Source organism: Sceloporus occidentalis, unplaced genomic scaffold (assembly GCF_023333645.1).
Source record: "Sceloporus occidentalis isolate IW3139 unplaced genomic scaffold, rSceOcc1.0.p SCAF_18, whole genome shotgun sequence".
Classification (NCBI taxonomy): Eukaryota; Metazoa; Chordata; class Lepidosauria; order Squamata; family Phrynosomatidae; genus Sceloporus; species Sceloporus occidentalis.
In genome coordinates, this window is record NW_028316998.1 from 1566542 (window position 1) to 1584657 (window position 18116).

Genomic DNA, 18116 nt, shown 5'->3' on the forward strand with positions numbered 1-18116 from the left:
GTAGAACCGCTTTACAAAAGGGCTGCAGGGAAGACTTGGTCAACTATACACCAGAACATCATTATTTGGGAAATGAATGGAAACCATGTTAAAGGACAGGATTTTAATTCTCTGAATGTACATGGTTTGCAAGGTCACTAAGATAATAGACCAAGGAGAAGCTGTTGTTATAACCTGTCTAGCATTTACCTTTTCAAATCAGTGGCTTCTCCAGCTTTCATATATATACATATATATATATATATATAGGCTTTAGACATGCATTTTTAATTACATAATATGTACTTATCTCTTTGAAGTAAAGACCTTGATTGAAATATGATTTAAAAATAACAGCTGAACTGGCAGTTATTTTTCATTCCTTAATATCATACACTGCAGCCGATATGTATAAATATCAGCCCCTGCAGCCAATAGATGGCATTATTCTTACAAATAAAATGCATTGGAAAAATCCAAAAGTCTGCCATAAAGTTATAAAATAGCTGGTTTTACATAAACATGACTCTCTATATCAAAGTTACTTCACATGTAGTTCTTTAATTTAGATAATGCTGAATAAAAGTGTGAATAATGATTGCAGTTTAGGAAATATAATGGCACATTACAATTACTTGGGAATGGACATTAATTTTGCTATGTCTAAATAATATTATGTGGCTTAGAGTAACCAATAAAATAATCATGTTCTATTAACATTTTTCAACTAAACTACAATTTGTTCCCCATTTTATTTGTAAACATGTTACAAAAGGTAAGTAAGAAGATGGAAAAGAGAAGGAATAGCAAGCATAAAAACCCAAGTCACAACAATCTGACATCTAAGCTCATAACTTTTATAAAGTAAAAATAGGTATAATTTAACAAATGAAAAATTTGTTAAAAAAAAATGAAATACAGAGCATATATATATATATATATATATACATATATATATATATATATATATATATATATATATAACATCTTTAGTTCTGTTTAAGTAATGCCCCTCAAAAACGTTGTGTAGCCCCTCGGGAGCTACATCAGAACTATGGGATGAAAAATGGCATTTGCTGGAAGGAGAAGTAAGTGATCACAACTGAAAACTCTCCTGAATTTGCCAGAGGTTTGGTTATCACATCTGATGACCGTGCCTGGGAGCATCTGGAGTAGCTCTGTCCTCCTGGTTCCACTAATTTCTCACCTTGCCTATTTTGGTCTTGCACACCCACTCCTAACTATTATATAGATGAGAATATTATTTACATTCTGGATGGAAGCCTTCCATGACCAGTCTGTGCCACATACCTTTGGCACATCAGAGTGTCAGACAAATGAACCACTACAGTAAAAGTGGTGGAACAAAGCATTGCAAACAGAAATCCATGGTAGTGCAGAAGAAGAATGTGACCCTGCTTCATAAACTCTTCATACATGTAAGGTCATAAAGGAAGATTTATTTACCCGTATGTGTGCAGTAATGCAAGAGCAAGGTCCTTTTCTTTTTTGTATGTGATTTTAAATTTATTCCACTGATTGTAACAGCGCTACAGAATCTGCAGGCACTATATAAATAAATGTAATGTCCCCAGAATGTAGTGACTAGACCTTCACAAACCTGATGCATACTAGGATGTGTAACAGTGTAAACTCTAGAAACAAGTCCAAGACACCGTCAGTGAGAGTTATTCGGTTCTATGTGGCGTCTTACCCATATTTTAATTCTTGGATTATACAGAAATATATCACATACATCACAGAATGCTTAACATATCTCAAGTAAAAAGCGTCCAATGAATACATGAACAGAATGTATGGGTATATGAATGTATGGGGAAAGCCAGCTCCCTAGGGTTATAAAAGCTCTCTAATAAAAAAATAAAAAAACAGCCCTTTGCTTTGACTAATGAAACGTGTGTGTGATCTACATATAGTTTAGACACATTAAGAGTGATAAGAACCATTTGTATGTTCTACTATCATCAAACTTTTATTAACGTTGGTCCAGTTGGATTAATCTAAAAGATGTAAATACATTTGCCCAGGTTTGCATCATGTAAGGCGGCTTCTTTATTTTTTTAGATGGGGGGAATGACAGAATGATCAATGTAAAAAAAAAAATCATGTGCAAAAATGTGCTTTCGTATCTGTCTAGTGGAATTTTGGCAAATTAACTCTTTAATACATATGATAGCTGAGTAGTCAATTTAAGCTTTTCTGATGTCCTTCTTGCAAATGCATAATATATGCGTGATATTCTTATTGACAATTAATCCTAGCATTTGCTCGGCAATCGTTCCGAGGTGTGGGGGCTGTCAGGCTTTTCTTATGAAGTAATATTTGTTATAGGTACTCATTTATGTTTTTCTTGTATTGATATATGAGGTCACAAGGCAGTTCATGATCAGGAACCTGTAATCGTACATCAGAATGGTATAAAATGACCTCACCTTCCTAACAGTGGTGTCGCTACAGGGGGGCAAGGGGGGGCCGATCTTACGCGGACCGCACCTCGAGCCCTGCTACTTACCTGTGGGAGGGTCCACTGTACTGCATAGAGGAAGCGGAACCTAGCAGAGTTCACGTGACATCACATGATTCTGCTCCAGTCCTGCTTCCTCTGTGCAGTACCAGAGAACGCAGAGGGAGGTCGCGCCCTCTGCTGAAGTCTGTGAGCGGCATCGAGGAGCTGCAGCGCAGGTAAGGGGGTGGGGAGGGTGTTTGAATGAGTATGCGTGATTGAGGGAATTAATCTGTGAATGAATGAGTATATGAATGAATGAGTGTGTGTGTCAGGGTCCGCGGCAAGAGAATCCTCGCTGCAGCAACTCACCTGAGTACCCGCCGATAGCGGGTACTGTCTCCCACGCCGCAACCTCCATCTTCCCGGAACCAGTTCCGTCAAACTGTGTTTAGGCGCGCGCGCGCGCCCCCTCCTGCCTCTTCTAGTTTCCTGCACGACATAACCTGGGGAATGCACGTCAACGGCACCACGCAAGGAGGAGGGGCGACATCTAGTGGAGGATTTATAAACTGGCACTGAGTTTCATTCAGTGCTCAGTTATTTTCCCTGACAGAGCTATTTAGTTTGCGCTCCCGATATTGTGATTTCTGGTTTTGACCCTTGGCTTGTATTTCGCTTATCCTGATCTCTCCTACCCCGAATTTTGGCTCGTCTTATGGATTTCGCTGCTCTCTCCTGCCCTGACCTTCGGACCGTCTCTGATTTTGCCTTATCCACTAAACCTTCCCTCATCTTCTGGAAGGTAGCCTGCGTACTGGGTTCCTCTCCTCACTCCTACCAGCCTGACAGTGTGTGATAGCATGGATGTGTAAGTGCTGGAACCTAGGCATGATGGGACTGTGATTGCTGTTAGCAATCACACGTCTATCATACCAAGTCAGCCAGTACATGCTGAAACCTAACTAGCTGCCCCCCTTGTGTATTGATGCTGCCAGCAGTATGGGGTCTGCACATCACTTACAGCCACCCTGTACCAACATGTACTGGCTGACTTGGCATGATAGGAGTGTGATTGTTGTGTGGGCAGTGTGGACGCCAGGGCTGGCTTTGGGGTGTGCAACCTGTGATCTATGCCTGTAATTTAGGGGGTTTTAAATATACCTTTTAATGACGTGTTTTTATGTGAATTCCAATTGATCTATACCTGCAAAGCTGGGTTTTTGCGTTATTCTGTAGATCCATATCTATATATTTCCATACATTATTTATGTATACCTGCAAATACAGGGTTAATATGTCTTATTCAGTTGATTAATACCTGCAATGCTGTTTCCATGTATTTATTTGATCTATACCTGCAATGCTACGTTTCATATACTATTGTATACCTGCAAATACAGGATTTGTATGTCTGATTCTGTTTATTTGATATATACCTTCAGTGCTGAGATCACAAGGGAAGTTCAATTGATCTGGGTTTGTGTGTTGATCTATACCTGCTATCGGCAGCAGGGACTAATAATTATATATATATATATAGGCAGCAGGGGCTAGTAAATGGGTTTTAGATATGTGGACATGGGCGCAATTTCAGTGCTTGCCATAGGCGCTATTTTCAGTAGATACGCCTCTGATAGTCAGATACCCCCTTTTAATTGCACATGTTTTTTGTCATTGAATAAGGATCTCTGGCCAATCACTCCAGCTTTTCGATCTTAGGCTGTTATATCTCCTAATAAGGTACACAAACTGTGCAGCAGAAGAAATGTCTGGTACATCTAACTAGCAAACGGTAATAATCAATCTAGAGCATGAGAGCACATTAAAAGCAACTCATCACTGTGACGTCTTATGATGAAATGGTATTGTATATTGTAACAAGAACCAGGAGGTCTAACAGCGCTCAAGATCTTGGTATTAAAATACTTCTCCTTTGGGGAAAAAGGTCTCCAAAAGAACTGAAAACATTTTGGTGATTTCTTGTGCTTACTGTGCAAGATCTGCAAAAAAAGATAATCACTATGTAAGAGTTTTTGAAAAAACAATAATATAATGGCTGTAAAACTACAGCCTAAGTGCTCCTAGTGAAATACCCCAAATTTTCTGCTTTCCAAAAATATAAACAATCTAGTCTGTTTATTATGTTTTTGTGATTATCTTTACAAGCCAGCATAACTGTTAAAATAATGCAAGACTTTGACACAGCAATGTATTCCTTCTATATACCTAATATTTCCCTTATAATTGACACAAACATATGGGATTCTTATACATAGAAACTCACTAACACACACCCGATCTTATCCCACTTACACATCCATGCTCACACACAATTACACAACCATGCTCTCTAGCACACACAAGTACATATCCATGGTTTCACACACACACACACAAGTACACATCCATGCTCATACCCACACAAATACACATCCATCCTCGCACACAGCCACACACATCCAAAGCCTGACTTTGGGAGGGGCACTCACACTAACACAAACCAAGTGTGAGAGTGGAACAACGGTGGAGTCCGAAATGCAGGGACGTAACCCCAGGAGGCAACAGAAAGCTAAATGCAGCTTAGTATAAGGTGCAATGAAGTAGTCGTAGTCAGGAACGTAGCCGAGGTCAGCATAATAGAGAGCAACAAGGTCAAAATCGGAAGCCAGGAAACCAGGAGTCAGGAAACCAGGAAAATCGGGAACGCCGTTTAGTAGCCAAGGGTCGGGTAACGGAGAGCAGCAGAGTCGAGGAAAAGCCAGGTTCGGTACACAAGATAACACTAGGAGATCAAAAAAAACGCACAGGAAGCTCAATAGGAAAACAATCACTGAGCACTTAGCTATGCTATGTATTTTAAACTTGCTATAAGTAGCGTGTGAGAGCCGGGGAACCTCGCCCCCGACCATGATGTCATCCATGCGCGTTCCCCGGCGTCTCCATTCGAGGGTGCATAAAGTTTGTTGAAGGCGCGCGCGCGCCTAGTGGCAGGATTGCTGGCAGAGGAGGAAGCCAGAGATGCGTCGCGGGATTCAGTACCCGCGGGCATCGGGTACTCGAATGAGTGGCTTCGTCGAGTAGCTTCGAGTTGCGGACCCTGACACCAAGACACACACATTCAGACATTTGCACTAGTGCATGCACACAGACACTCACACTACCACAACCAACTCTAACGCACACACGCATATACTTGACACTAACACACATGCACACACACTGCAGTGACAAATCAATGTATTTAATGATCTAGAATGCAGACTTTTGTCCAGAGTCTATAGGAATAGTGATATAATGAAGGCCGTTGATCTAGCTGATAAAAAATACTGGGTTGATCTTCCTAATGCAATCAGAGGCTTGTTTAGTTATCTGATACAATGTCAGGTGCTGTTACATTTTCTACACAATATACCAAGGAGTTTAACCAATCAAAACTATTTAAAAAGACACCTTGGGGAGATAAAATTGGATGCTACTTATAGCAGGTTATTGAAAAAGGAACTCCCTTTGCACCGCCAACAGCTTGAATTTTGGCTAACATGATCTCTCCCACTTTTTTCACAAGTAATCCTTATAAAGCGTCAGCTCCTGGCATGTTTTCATGTGGCCATAACATTTGTAATTGTTGCCCTTTTGTTGCGGTAGCTAAATGTTGTAGATCCAAGTAGAATTCAAAATAAACACTATATCAATTGTACAACATCTCATGTTATTTATTTAGTTGCTTGTAAAAATGTGCTGTGCAGTATGTTGTCATCCTCTCCACTAGGTAATTACTTCATGACCATTAGTGGTGGTGACCCATGTTAGTTAGAATTTCTTGGTATTGAACGCATCTTCAACTCCCCACTACACACTAACGCATCTTAACAAAAGAGAAGTGTAGTGGATCTATTATTTAGGTACCAGAAAAACTTTCGGTCATGGATTGGTAAGTCTGGGGGGAAAGTGGCATATCAGGGGTATAAGGCATATCTGGGGGGAAAAGAGGCATAGTGGGGTCAAAGTGGCATATCTGGGGGAAAGAGTGGCATATTAGAGGGTTTAAGGCATATCTAGGGGCAGAGTGGCATAAAGGGGGTTTAAGGTATATCTAGGGGGCAGAGTGGCATATCTGGGGCAGGGTGGCAAGCCTAGGGCAGATGTGCATAACTGGGGGCAGGTGTGGATAACTTGCTGGCACATTGGCATAGAAAAAGGAAATAAAAGCAAGAAATGCATTTTTCTCAATAATAGTTTTTAGTAAATATGAAAAAATAGTTTACATGTAAGTTCATATTTACTAGTAAAACTTTTTTCAATATTATAATTTATTGTTTTCTTTAGCGGCACCATCATATTCCGTAGCGCTGTACAATGGGTAGACAGGACATAACAAGTAGTATGTAACATAACAATTTGACTTATAGAGACAACAGGTGAGGAGGGCCCTGCTCAAACGCGCTTACATACTAAGGTCTAGGGTAGTCTTATATTCAGGTTTTTCTTTTTTCCTATATTGATATTTAAATTTTGTGGGGTTGTCTTATTATCGGGTCGTCTTATAATCGAGCAAATACAGTGTATCATACACAACCAGGGGCCACAAATTCAATTACCATGTTATATCTATTAATAAGGCACACAGGCTGTGCAGCAGAGGAAATTCCTCACATATCCTACTGGCAAAGGAAAATAATCAATCTAGAGCATGAGAGCACATTAATAGTAACTCATCACCGTGACGTTTTATGCTGAAACGGTATTGGGAATTGTAACAAGAACCAGGGGGTCTCCCGTGACTTCCCTGAGGATATCCGGCCACAAAAAGGTCTCCAAAAGACGTGGCTGGTGATGGGTGTAATGGGGTGAACTAAAAGAGGGAAAGACTTGCAGATTTATTAATGTGTCTTTTTACATGAGTTGTATTTTGTTCAGTATGTTCTGGCATTTCATTCTTTATTTTATGTGTTTCTACCCTTCCCTATGCTGTGTGCCGTCCCATAGTAAGATGAGCATGTTATCCTGCGCGCCCTGTAGCTTCCAAAAATCATTCACTGACCTACGTGTGGGGTATTTACATAATCTGGAGATGCAACTGAACACATTTTGGTGATTTCTTGTGGACGCTGTGCATGATCTGCACAAAAAAAGATAATCACTGTACAATGAGTACATGCTGTACAGCATATTCTAATAAATCTTGTGTTTTACGTACTTTACCAGTTGCAGGCTTTATACTTTTTTCCTTATGTTGCATATCACGAGATACTATCCTCCACATCATTCTCTGTGAGTGAACCGTTATATAGAAGGATTGATACATTCTGCCATGAAATACATTGTTGCCAATTGCTGATCACAGTGTTGTTGATTGCCAAATACTTTCAGTGGCTGATGATCTGTTGCTGTGAGAGCGGCAAAGCTTGTCTTGTGAACATCCATTTCTTCTACATACTGGATATAGTAGTAAGAAAAAAATCTAAATCCGTCCAATTATTCTCTAAATATCACACGCGCGGATACAAGATGTGGGGCAAGGTTTGGCGGCCATCGAGCCACTGGGCAACCCTCTGATGAGTGGAACCTTGAGTGCCCCTCTTTTAGGTACCCTACTGACTAGTGATATGCTGGAATTATTATTTCTCTCTGCCCTCCATGCCAACAGATTTTATATGCTTAATTTATTAGAATGTATATACAACAAGGCGACATATACTATATGTTTGTTTTTCTGGCATGTTTGGTTTTGGTATTTGTTCATATACTGTATGTATTGGGCTTCTATACATGATGTATATATGTGTGTATATTCAGTATTTACTTGATTATAAGACAAGGTTTTTTTCAGAGAAATAGAGGTCTGACTACGAGACTAAGATCCAGATTCCTGTCAGCGCTGCAGATGACCCGGATCCTCCTCTCTGGCAGCCGGTGGAGGTCTGTGCAATGGGCTTCTATGACGGAGCACCGGCATCACATGACCTTACGATGTTCATTCATAGAAGCCCCGGCGGAAGTGCGGGCAGCAGCAGCAGAGGTTGTCTGTTCGCATCGTGCCAGCTGCCACCACTACACACCAAGGAATCTGAAGCACAGGAAGAAGTCTAGGGAAGCACTGTAGGGGGGTAATAGTGGCAAATGGGGGTATAAGGGCTTTCTGGTGGCAGAATGGCATATAGGGGTTAAAAAAGAATATCAGGGAGGCAGAGTGGCATATAGGGGGTTAAAAGGAATATCAGGCAGACAGAGTGGTATAAAGGGGGTTAAAAGGAATATCAGAGGCGCAGAGTGGCATATAGGGGTATAAGGCATTTCTGGGTGGCTGATGTGCATAACTGGGGGCAGGTTGTCAAATAATAACAGTTTTTATTAAATATGAAAATATAGTTTACATGTGATTAATATTTACTAGTAAAACTTTTTTCTTATAGGGTAGTCTTATAGTCAGGCTTTTTATTTTTTTGATAAATTAATATTTTGGGGTTGTCTTATAATCAGGGTCATCTTATAATCAAGCAAATACAGTATATACATACCTGAGAACTCTGAGGATTTGCCTGGAGAGTTCCTAGGTATGGGCATATACATATATATATATTTTTTATATATATATATATATATATATTATATTGCAAGAACTGATGGACCAATGTCCCTGAAATTCTTGGAGTTTACTGAAGCAACAATCGCTCTGATTACGTAGAGTGGTCTACTGAGTGGAAGGTTGACTGAACTGACCAAACTCAACTAAGGTGGAATACTCCTGCATTCACAAACCAATGCGTATACCCCCCAAAATCTGAATATTAATTTATGAAAAAAAGAAAAAGCCTGAATATAAGCCGACCCTATAGGAAAAACCAGTAAATGTTAATTCATGTAAACTATGTGAATATTGTTTGTTAATAAAAGCTATGATTGAGAAAAATATTTTGTTTTTATTTCCTTTTTTTTTAACCTGCCCCCCTCCAGTTATGCACATCTGCCCCAGGCTTGCCACTCTGCCCCAGAAATGCCTTATACCCTCTAAATGCCACTGTGCCCCATGATATGCCTTTTAACCCTCTATATGCCACTGTGCCCCATGATATGCCTTTTGACCCCCTATGGGCCACTCTGCCTCCAGAATTGCCTTATACTCTGGCATTTAGGGGGTAAAAAGGCATATTATGGGGCAGAGTGGCATATACGGAGGTATAAGGCATTTCAGGAGGCAGAGTGGCGTATAGAGGGTTAAAAGGCATTTCTGGAGGCAGAGTGGCATTAAGGGTGTTAAAAGGCATTTCACAGAGCACTCTGCCTCCAGAAATGCCTTATGCCCCCCCATTTAACACTCCCTCCTCCAAACTTACCGGTGCTTCTGAGTCCCCGGTGCTTAGTCGGGGCAGATTGAAGAGCTCTACGCGATTCGTGTAAACAACTTCCGCTTGAGCAGACGTTGTCTACGTGAATCGCGTAGAGCTCTACACGCTGCCCTGACTAAGAACCGGGGACTCAGAAGCACCGGTAAGTTGGGGAGGGAGCATAGCACAGGAGGCTCTAGGTCCCCTGCATCGCTGCGGGGATCTGGATCTTAGTCTCATAGGCAGACCTATTTGCGGTCTGATTATAAGACGACCCCGATTATAAGACGAGGGGTATTTTTCAGAGCATTTGCTCTGGAAAAAACCTCGTCTTATAATCGAGCAAATACGGTATTTTGTTTTTGCTTTGTGACTAGAAAGCACTACACCTGATGTACACAGTGTGTGATATGTATTATTTTAAGTGACATATCACCATTTATAAGGGCCACTGTCATGAATACAGACAGCTTTGTTAAATTAAAAGACCCCTTGTATTGATAACATTTATCCTTTTAACATGCATTTGAGATATAAACTCGGTTTGTGTATTTTTGAGTGAAATTTCATCTGTATGTCGTATTATAAAATATACCTAAAAAAGGGTTCTTCTTTGTAAGATGTTGCAGCCCAGAAATGCATGGCCTGACTAGATGGGCTGAAGGGTTTTAAGTGCCGTCATATTCCATGTTTCTGTGAATGGCGCTGGTGTGTAGATGTGACATTTCTGAATGCTAGGTTCACTTTAATTTTTTAAACCAAGTTTATATTCTGATTATAAGCTTTTCATCGCATAAGGCACATTGCGGATATCCCAGTTTCCCTTTACTTTTTGTTTCCTTATTCAGTGCTTGCTGTCACTGTTTACCCATTTATGTCAAGCAGTATTTCTACAGATAAGACTTTACCATCTAACCTAAAACTGCACTCGTGTACTACCACATGTTCTTAAAACAAATCTTTTCTTCCCTTCGTTTTCTTTCTTACTTTTTTGTCTCATGTTTTTTAGTTAGAAAAAAAAAATATTAACCATCTTTTGTTTTCTTCTTGCAGGAGTCTTGCAGTTTGTGGAAATCACCGCCGGGGTGTTGGTGTTGATCTGTGTTGTAGCATCTTACGCAGTTATTACTGGATACACATCCGCAGCTGGCTTTAGTACGTTCAGTATCGATTCCGCATACAGTCCTTTTGAAGGCAATGAGCTACAGCAAGTGCGGGAGATGGACATGCAATACACTCAGCTGAGGGCACCAGGAGTTTATGGCGGAGTGGCTTTCAGCATGCTGCTGTGTGCATTTACTATTTTATTCCTCATTTTGGGGGCTAAACCATTACACAGTGTCTCCGTGCAAATCCTCTTTGCAGAACTGATTTTTGATGATCTTGCGTTCCTGGCGTATGTTGTTGCAGTCGGACTTTACCTGTACTTTATTAAGCAGGTAAACTCAACTGAAATCTGCAAGGCTAAAGAGAGAGAGTTTATGCGGGCCGTGGCTACACCTGGATGAACTGTGAGGTGCAAGGAGGGGATGCAGCTGTTGCTATATTTGGCCTGATTGCTGCTTGCCTGTACCTTCCTAGCACAGTATTGTGTGGTCTCTATATCAGAACTGTGCGCGACTTTAAGAAAAATTATCTGCATTATGAATGTCCTCCTGAACCCTGCAAGCAAAATGAACCCAGGGTTCGATTCACATAGGTTTCATCCTAGCACACTGGTATAATACACTTTGACAAACAATTGTGTAATTTTGTGCTATATCCTTACTGCCAGTGTTACATGAAAGAATTTCTCTTTTTATTATATGTGTGTCTTATACAATCTCATATACATATACAATATCATAGAATAAAATGTATTTTAATTGAGGCTTACAACATTTTTAGCTGCTTATAGGTAAAGGTATTTTAATACCCATTTGTAATCATGTGTAAATACTTGTAAATATGTAAACTATTTTTACATAGTGTGAAATGTATGTCTTTTTCAAATAAAGTCAGTAAAAAATACTTTTCTTGTTGAGCTCTGAATGAGAACTCCAATCAAGCCACTATGTATATTTATGTCATAAGAATTACTTACTATAAAAGATCTACAAGAATGTCCACAATCTCTGCTAGTTGTGTATGTTCAGTTTCGTAAAACAATGCACACTGTGAACATAAAGTGTGTAACCACAGCTAGTCTCAGCAACAAGATGCTAGCAGTCATGTGTTCTTCCTACAGAGACCAGGCCGAAATGATGGCACCCCTTGGATCCCTTTACTAGGGGCAAATCATCCTACTGGGACCCATATCCATGTGCCCCCTCTTTTCTTCCCTGATGTCTTTCTTTCTAAGGGCAGAATTTTTGGTGCACATGAGTGTACCACTATGTTTTACAGACTTTAAAACTCACTATAGCTTTTAGATGAAATAGTAAGGCAATGCAGAGAGTGTATTTATAAATTAAATTGTAAACACACGTTGTGAAAAAACATAATAGTGACAAAAAAGGTGGATTTAGTCAATGTGTTTTTGACTCGGGTGCCATTAGGTCAAGCATGGGCCCTATGTATTACAAATGTCTGATAGATGGAGGTGCTAAAGCATTATTGTAAATGGGATATTTGCATGAAATCATCAGATTACAAATTTTGCAAATAGCAGATGTAATGTTAATACATAAAATGAAAAACATTAAATACATTAAAGCTGAAATATTCAAAATAACTATAAATACATCCAATTATGTTATTTCAAAGTGAGCCAGAGTGTGCCTCAATAAGATTAGAGGAGGAAGTATTTTAATTAACTTTGTCACTGCGGCTCAGGTTCTCTTCTCTTAACGAACTGAGCTGACCAAGTAATTGGACATGAGCCCAAACAGGCTCACTCAACTTTCATCTACTATTAAGAGGTGTTTTGCTACTACAGTATTGGACAGATTCCATAGGACATGTTTGCAGATAAGTCTTTTATGCAATCATGAACAGAAGTATTCACATGTTATTCCAACTGGTGGTTGATGGTATAAGTTGTCGTTATTATTAAGAATGTGGTTGGAATGGGGGCCCTGGACTTATAGGGAAAGGTTATGTTTTTATATCTATACAGAAGTTTGCTTGTTGTGTGTCTCTGTTGTACTTTTGTCACAGTCAAAGTTCCCTGGCCAGCGCAGAGTTGTAACACAGAGAACTGTTGGCCCAGAAGTGTGCTTGGTGGGGTGTTCACAGTGTTTGAAGGGCTGTGCCCAACTCCCTACCCAAAACTTGTCTAGTGTCATCATTTACTAGGAAAATGTGGGTGGTGGGCAGTGGCATTTAGGCCTAATCAGTCAAGGAAACTGTACCAATGTAACCATGTCATCTGTGAAATGATCAGCTTGGTCAATAGATTAATAGACCACACTCGAAGTTTAATTGGTTGGATTTTAGGGCTCTTATATGAGTACAAGTCCTTCAGAGATGTGCCTTTGATACTGATGTTCCACTTACTCTACTGGATGATTGAGCTTGTACAGTCATAGCCCCCTTTATAACTTTTACTCATTAATGTATATTTATAAAATGTATTGGCACCCTTATAATGTAAGACATTTCAGTAAATGGACAGCTGCTTTCTCTTCGTACTGATGGTGTTTGGGAGATGTTTCTAGAGGTTGCATCTTAAAACACTGTTCCTGCACAGCACTAAGTAATAATAATGGTAAATCACCACTAGCAATTGAACCCTAAGATATCACCTAAGTGTAGATTGTCTTCTTTAAGTGTTGTTACTGTGCAGCAGGGTTTACCCTTCATAAAAAAAGAACTTAAATTATAAAGAACTTTAAAAAACTCCCCCTAAATGTTTTTTTTTCTTCTAATGTAAAACTAAAGTAGTTATCTGAGAAAGAATGCAACAAAAACAAAACAAACATTTAATCTGAATCATTTTCGCTTGCCGTGCACAAGTCTTCTGGTCACTTCCCATCATTTGGTACATGTGTATCAGAGATGGTGAGTGTAGGAGCTGCATGATTTTCTTAAGGCTCAATGTTGATGCGCCAGGATCTTCAAGCCAATTTGGCACGTAGAGACTTGTGAGACAGGATGCAACGTGAAGTCAGAGTGTATGCATGTGTGTAGTGCCTGTGTCTGTTAAACAGTTTAAAGCTTAAAGCAGCCAATCAAATCAAATGAACGGGTATGCAACTGACCAAGACTTTCCAGTCCAGTTTACATATGCACATTGCATAGTATATAACACACAGAACAGAACAGAACTAAAGGAGAGAGGGGTAACTGTGTGTGAATGAACCATTGTATAGAAGGATCGATACATTCTGCCATAAAATACGTTGTTGCCGATTGCTGTTGATTACCGAATACTATCAGTGGCTGATAATCTGTTGGGGTGCGGGGGTTATGCAGAGCTTGTATTATGAATACCTATCCTCTCTACATACTGGCTATAGTAGTAAGAAAAATCCATAACTGCATAACAAAAATATATAAAAAGTATTTGATAACAAAGTGGATTTTTAAGCATCTGCTTCTGCAGATATTTACCGCCAGATAAAAAGTGCCAATATTTTTTTCCCCATTTTCACAAACGCACTGCAGTGCATTTTTTTAATACAACAAACCCCATAAGGTTGTGTATAGCATTATTCTCTACATATTACATGCGCAGATATTTTACGATGAAAAACTACAAGTGCTTTTGAGTTTTCAAATTTACTAAAGAGGAAAATTGCTGAAGTAAATGCGCAAAAATCTACAAAAAAACTGTAGATTCTTTATAACGGCGAACCCTAACTGAACCTTTGTTGGTACCATTCATTGTTTGAATCATTCAACCGTTGTTTGCCACAATGGCACTCAAGTTTGCCAAGGAATTGAACCTGTCATCAAGAACTAAGGCACAAGACCGTGCAAAGATATCACGGATTCTGGTTCACAGTAAAAAAAAATAGTACATTTGTGAAACATTTGTCTACAAACAGGAATAGCTGTGCATCATAATACAAAATCATCATGTTCTTCATCCTGTGGAAATTGTGATGGCTGTAGCAGAAAACACAGATATTTTATCAATGCAATCAGTATTTATTGATACATAGATGTGATGTTATTAAATACTTATAAATTATTATTAATTATTAATTATCTATACGAGGCCTCTTGGCTGGCCCTCCGTGGCCACTGCTTTCTTCACGAGAAATCTTCTTCCTATTTTGCTGGACTGAGTTCTTGTCACAGCGCTGCCTGGACCTTCTGCACTGAGCCATTTCCTCGTAAAAGTCATGGTAGACAGAAATCTTGGCTCCAGTCAGATTATTTATTCGTTCCATGTGGCTGTGGAACTCTGGTCCATGGGAAGCATCCTTCTCTGTGATCATCAGAAGGGCGTGGATCATCTCATGAAGAAGCGTTTGCTCCAGATCTCTCCTCGGTCTCAAACTCAGCAGGGGCTCACTGAGGTGTATAGTGCACAAATTTCTGCTTTTGTCATAGCGACAAAGCCCAGCAGCTGTAATCATCCTCCGATTCCACTTCACCTCCACGTGGGTTAACTTTCCCCAGAAAAACAGGTGATTCAGCTTCAAAAACAACTCACGGATATTGTCCCTGGGGTCCAGAAACTCCCACAATGGGTCAACCACTGAACTCCCCTCTGGTTTTAAAGAATCCATATCACTAGCAACAAATTACACTGCTGGTAGTCTCAGAAAAGTCTTGTTGAACAGCTCTCTCACACAAGAATAATATCTGTGCCACAAACAGAATGTCATCGTGTCATCACAGTGCCTTGATTTCCAGGCATAACGATGACATCATAGTAGCTGCCATAGTAGCACTGAATGTTTACACCAAGCTGTGAGCGGTTTTTAAAATAAAAAATAAAAAAGCTAGGTTTAAGGGGACCAAACTTGTTACTATTTGTGCTAAAGGAGAGGGAAAGGAGAAAATGTAAGCAATGTAAGCAATGCGACCTCATAGGATAACCCAAAATTATTAAATTAGGGAAATGAGATTCCAGTAGGAATGAAGGCATTTGGCTATGCCAATCATGGAAGAATTCTTAATAAATTGCTGTGTTTGCGTTTTTCAAGTCAGTTCAATAGATAATGAAATGGCTGAGTGGCAACAGACAGAAGGCTTTATTTATGGTTTATATTCAGAGGAAGGTCTTAGTACTGGAAGCCACATTTATGAATATTTTTAATAGTGATATTACAAAAAGGTCTTAAAGCTATAGCTTGTAATTTTATTGCATTTTATACAAAGGTCTGCTACAGGGCAGACATTCCTGGGGGGGCAAGACGGGGGGCAAATTATTTAACCCCTTTAGTACTGTGGGATTTTAGTACTCTAAACTATTTTTGTTATTTTTACCATATGATGGTTTACTGAATATTCCTCTTTTCCGTATTTGATAATATTTTCCTGTGTTAGCGTGCTGCTGAACCAAACTGAAATCTCAGCTTTTAAGGTATTATTTTTGACATCTTTATTTTTTTGTAACTGAAATTTAAAAGTTCATGTGTCTCTCCCAGCTTTGCAGAGTGCTTTGGGTGAGATGCTCTGCAGTCTCTTGGCCTTAGCTTTTTTCTCTTGATGGTTGGTTGGCCTATTTAGCAGCTCTATTTTACTAAAATGTTTTAGGTAGGGTTCAGTTAGGGCTGTATGCATTCATTTACTTTCATTTCTATTTGTCAATCAGAAGACAACATGACATTAAGAAGGGTGATATCTCAACAACTTCAGATTTCAATAATTGTTGCCTGTTCTAATTAACAATTATTTCTAATCATAAAGTCAACACTCTCGGCAGGCTGCACAACCAATACCATGTGTAGCGGTATAACCCCTAGTGTCCCAGACACCGAAAATGAGAGCTGTTTACTGACATTTTTAAGTTAAGTTATGCAAAGCTGCCCCATGGCTTGGTACACTGCCCCCCAGATTTGCCTTATACCCTCCTATATGCCACCCTGATATGCTGCTCTGCCTCCCTGATATGCCACTTTGCCCTCCCCGATATGCCTTATACCACCCTATATGCCCCCCGACTTACCGATGGATCTCTAGTCTTGTACACCATGCGATGTGTGCAGACAACCTCCGCTGCTACCTGGGCCGGGGCTTCTGTGACTGAGCACCGGAAGGTCACGTCACTCCGGTGCTCCATCATAGAAGGGACCTGAATCCTCCTCTCTGGCAACCGCCGGTGGATGTCACCACGATGTGCACAGACAACCAATCAAAGAGACTCCACTGGTGCAAGATCTCAGCAAAAATTAAAAAATTAGGATAAAATCACACTTACAACAAATTTTGGCACAACCAAATGTTATGCACAATCGCTTTTTGTTGATCTTGCTCGCAATAAACAAAAATTGAAATGGTCCCAAGCTGATCTCAACGCGTTTTGCCAAATTCAAGTTTGGCTTCCTCAGGAGCCCCTGCCCTAGAAAGAAAGAAGGGCCATCTAAGGTAATAATGAAAAGAAACAGAAATTATTAATAAAAAATACATAATTATTACCTGATCACATGTCAGTGATATATTAAGTCACTGATTATTGATCGGTCTCCCTGAACTTATTAAAAAATATTTTAAAAAGTTTAAAAATTGAAATGCGCATGTTCCAGTTTTGACTCCACAATATCATAGAAACATGACTTTTCTATGCATGTGGGGTATCGCTGTACTCGTGGGGTGTTACTGAACACAAATCAAGACCTATTTTGTTTTTTTCACATATCCACTCAGAAAAATGAACATGGTGAAACTGCAAAGTGGATGAGAAAAATGTTTTCTTTTTTTTTTGTTAGACTAAATTTGGAAGGCACTGGCGTGGAATCAGCCGATAAGCCCCTAACTAGATTCCCTCAGTTGTCTAGTGTTTGGAAAAATATAGTTGTAGGGGGTTAAAATGAAATATGGGACCTCTACTGTTTCTCAAATGAGACCTGGAGCCAACAAACTGAAAAATTCCATGTTTGAAAACTGAAATGCGCATGTTCCAAATTTGAACCCGTAGTGCCAAAGAGACATGCCCTATCCATTCATATGGGGTATTTCTATACTCGGGGGTTGTTTCTGAATACAAATCAGAAGTTATTTTAGTAATTTTACATACTTAGGGGGAAAAATTACTGTTTGTTAAAAATTAAAAGAAAACATTTTTGCTGCAATATTTAGGACAGACTGGGACTAAAATGGTTAAAACAAAAGTGTTAAAATGCCCCAAGCAAACTAATTTGTCAAAAATTTCAACTTTCAAAAAATATATATTTTTGTTTAGCAATTTTTCTTTTTCTAGCTGCTATTGGGGCGCACATATCACATTTAAAAAAATCTTGTTTGGAAAC

At 39.5% G+C, this 18116-nt stretch overlaps 1 pseudogene; it reads left to right on the forward strand.

The window, feature by feature from the left end:
- The first annotated feature begins 742 nt into the window (after nucleotides 1–742).
- On the forward strand, nucleotides 743–11470 carry LOC149302535 (MARVEL domain-containing protein 3-like; annotated as a pseudogene).
- The last annotated feature ends 6646 nt before the right edge of the window (nucleotides 11471–18116 follow it).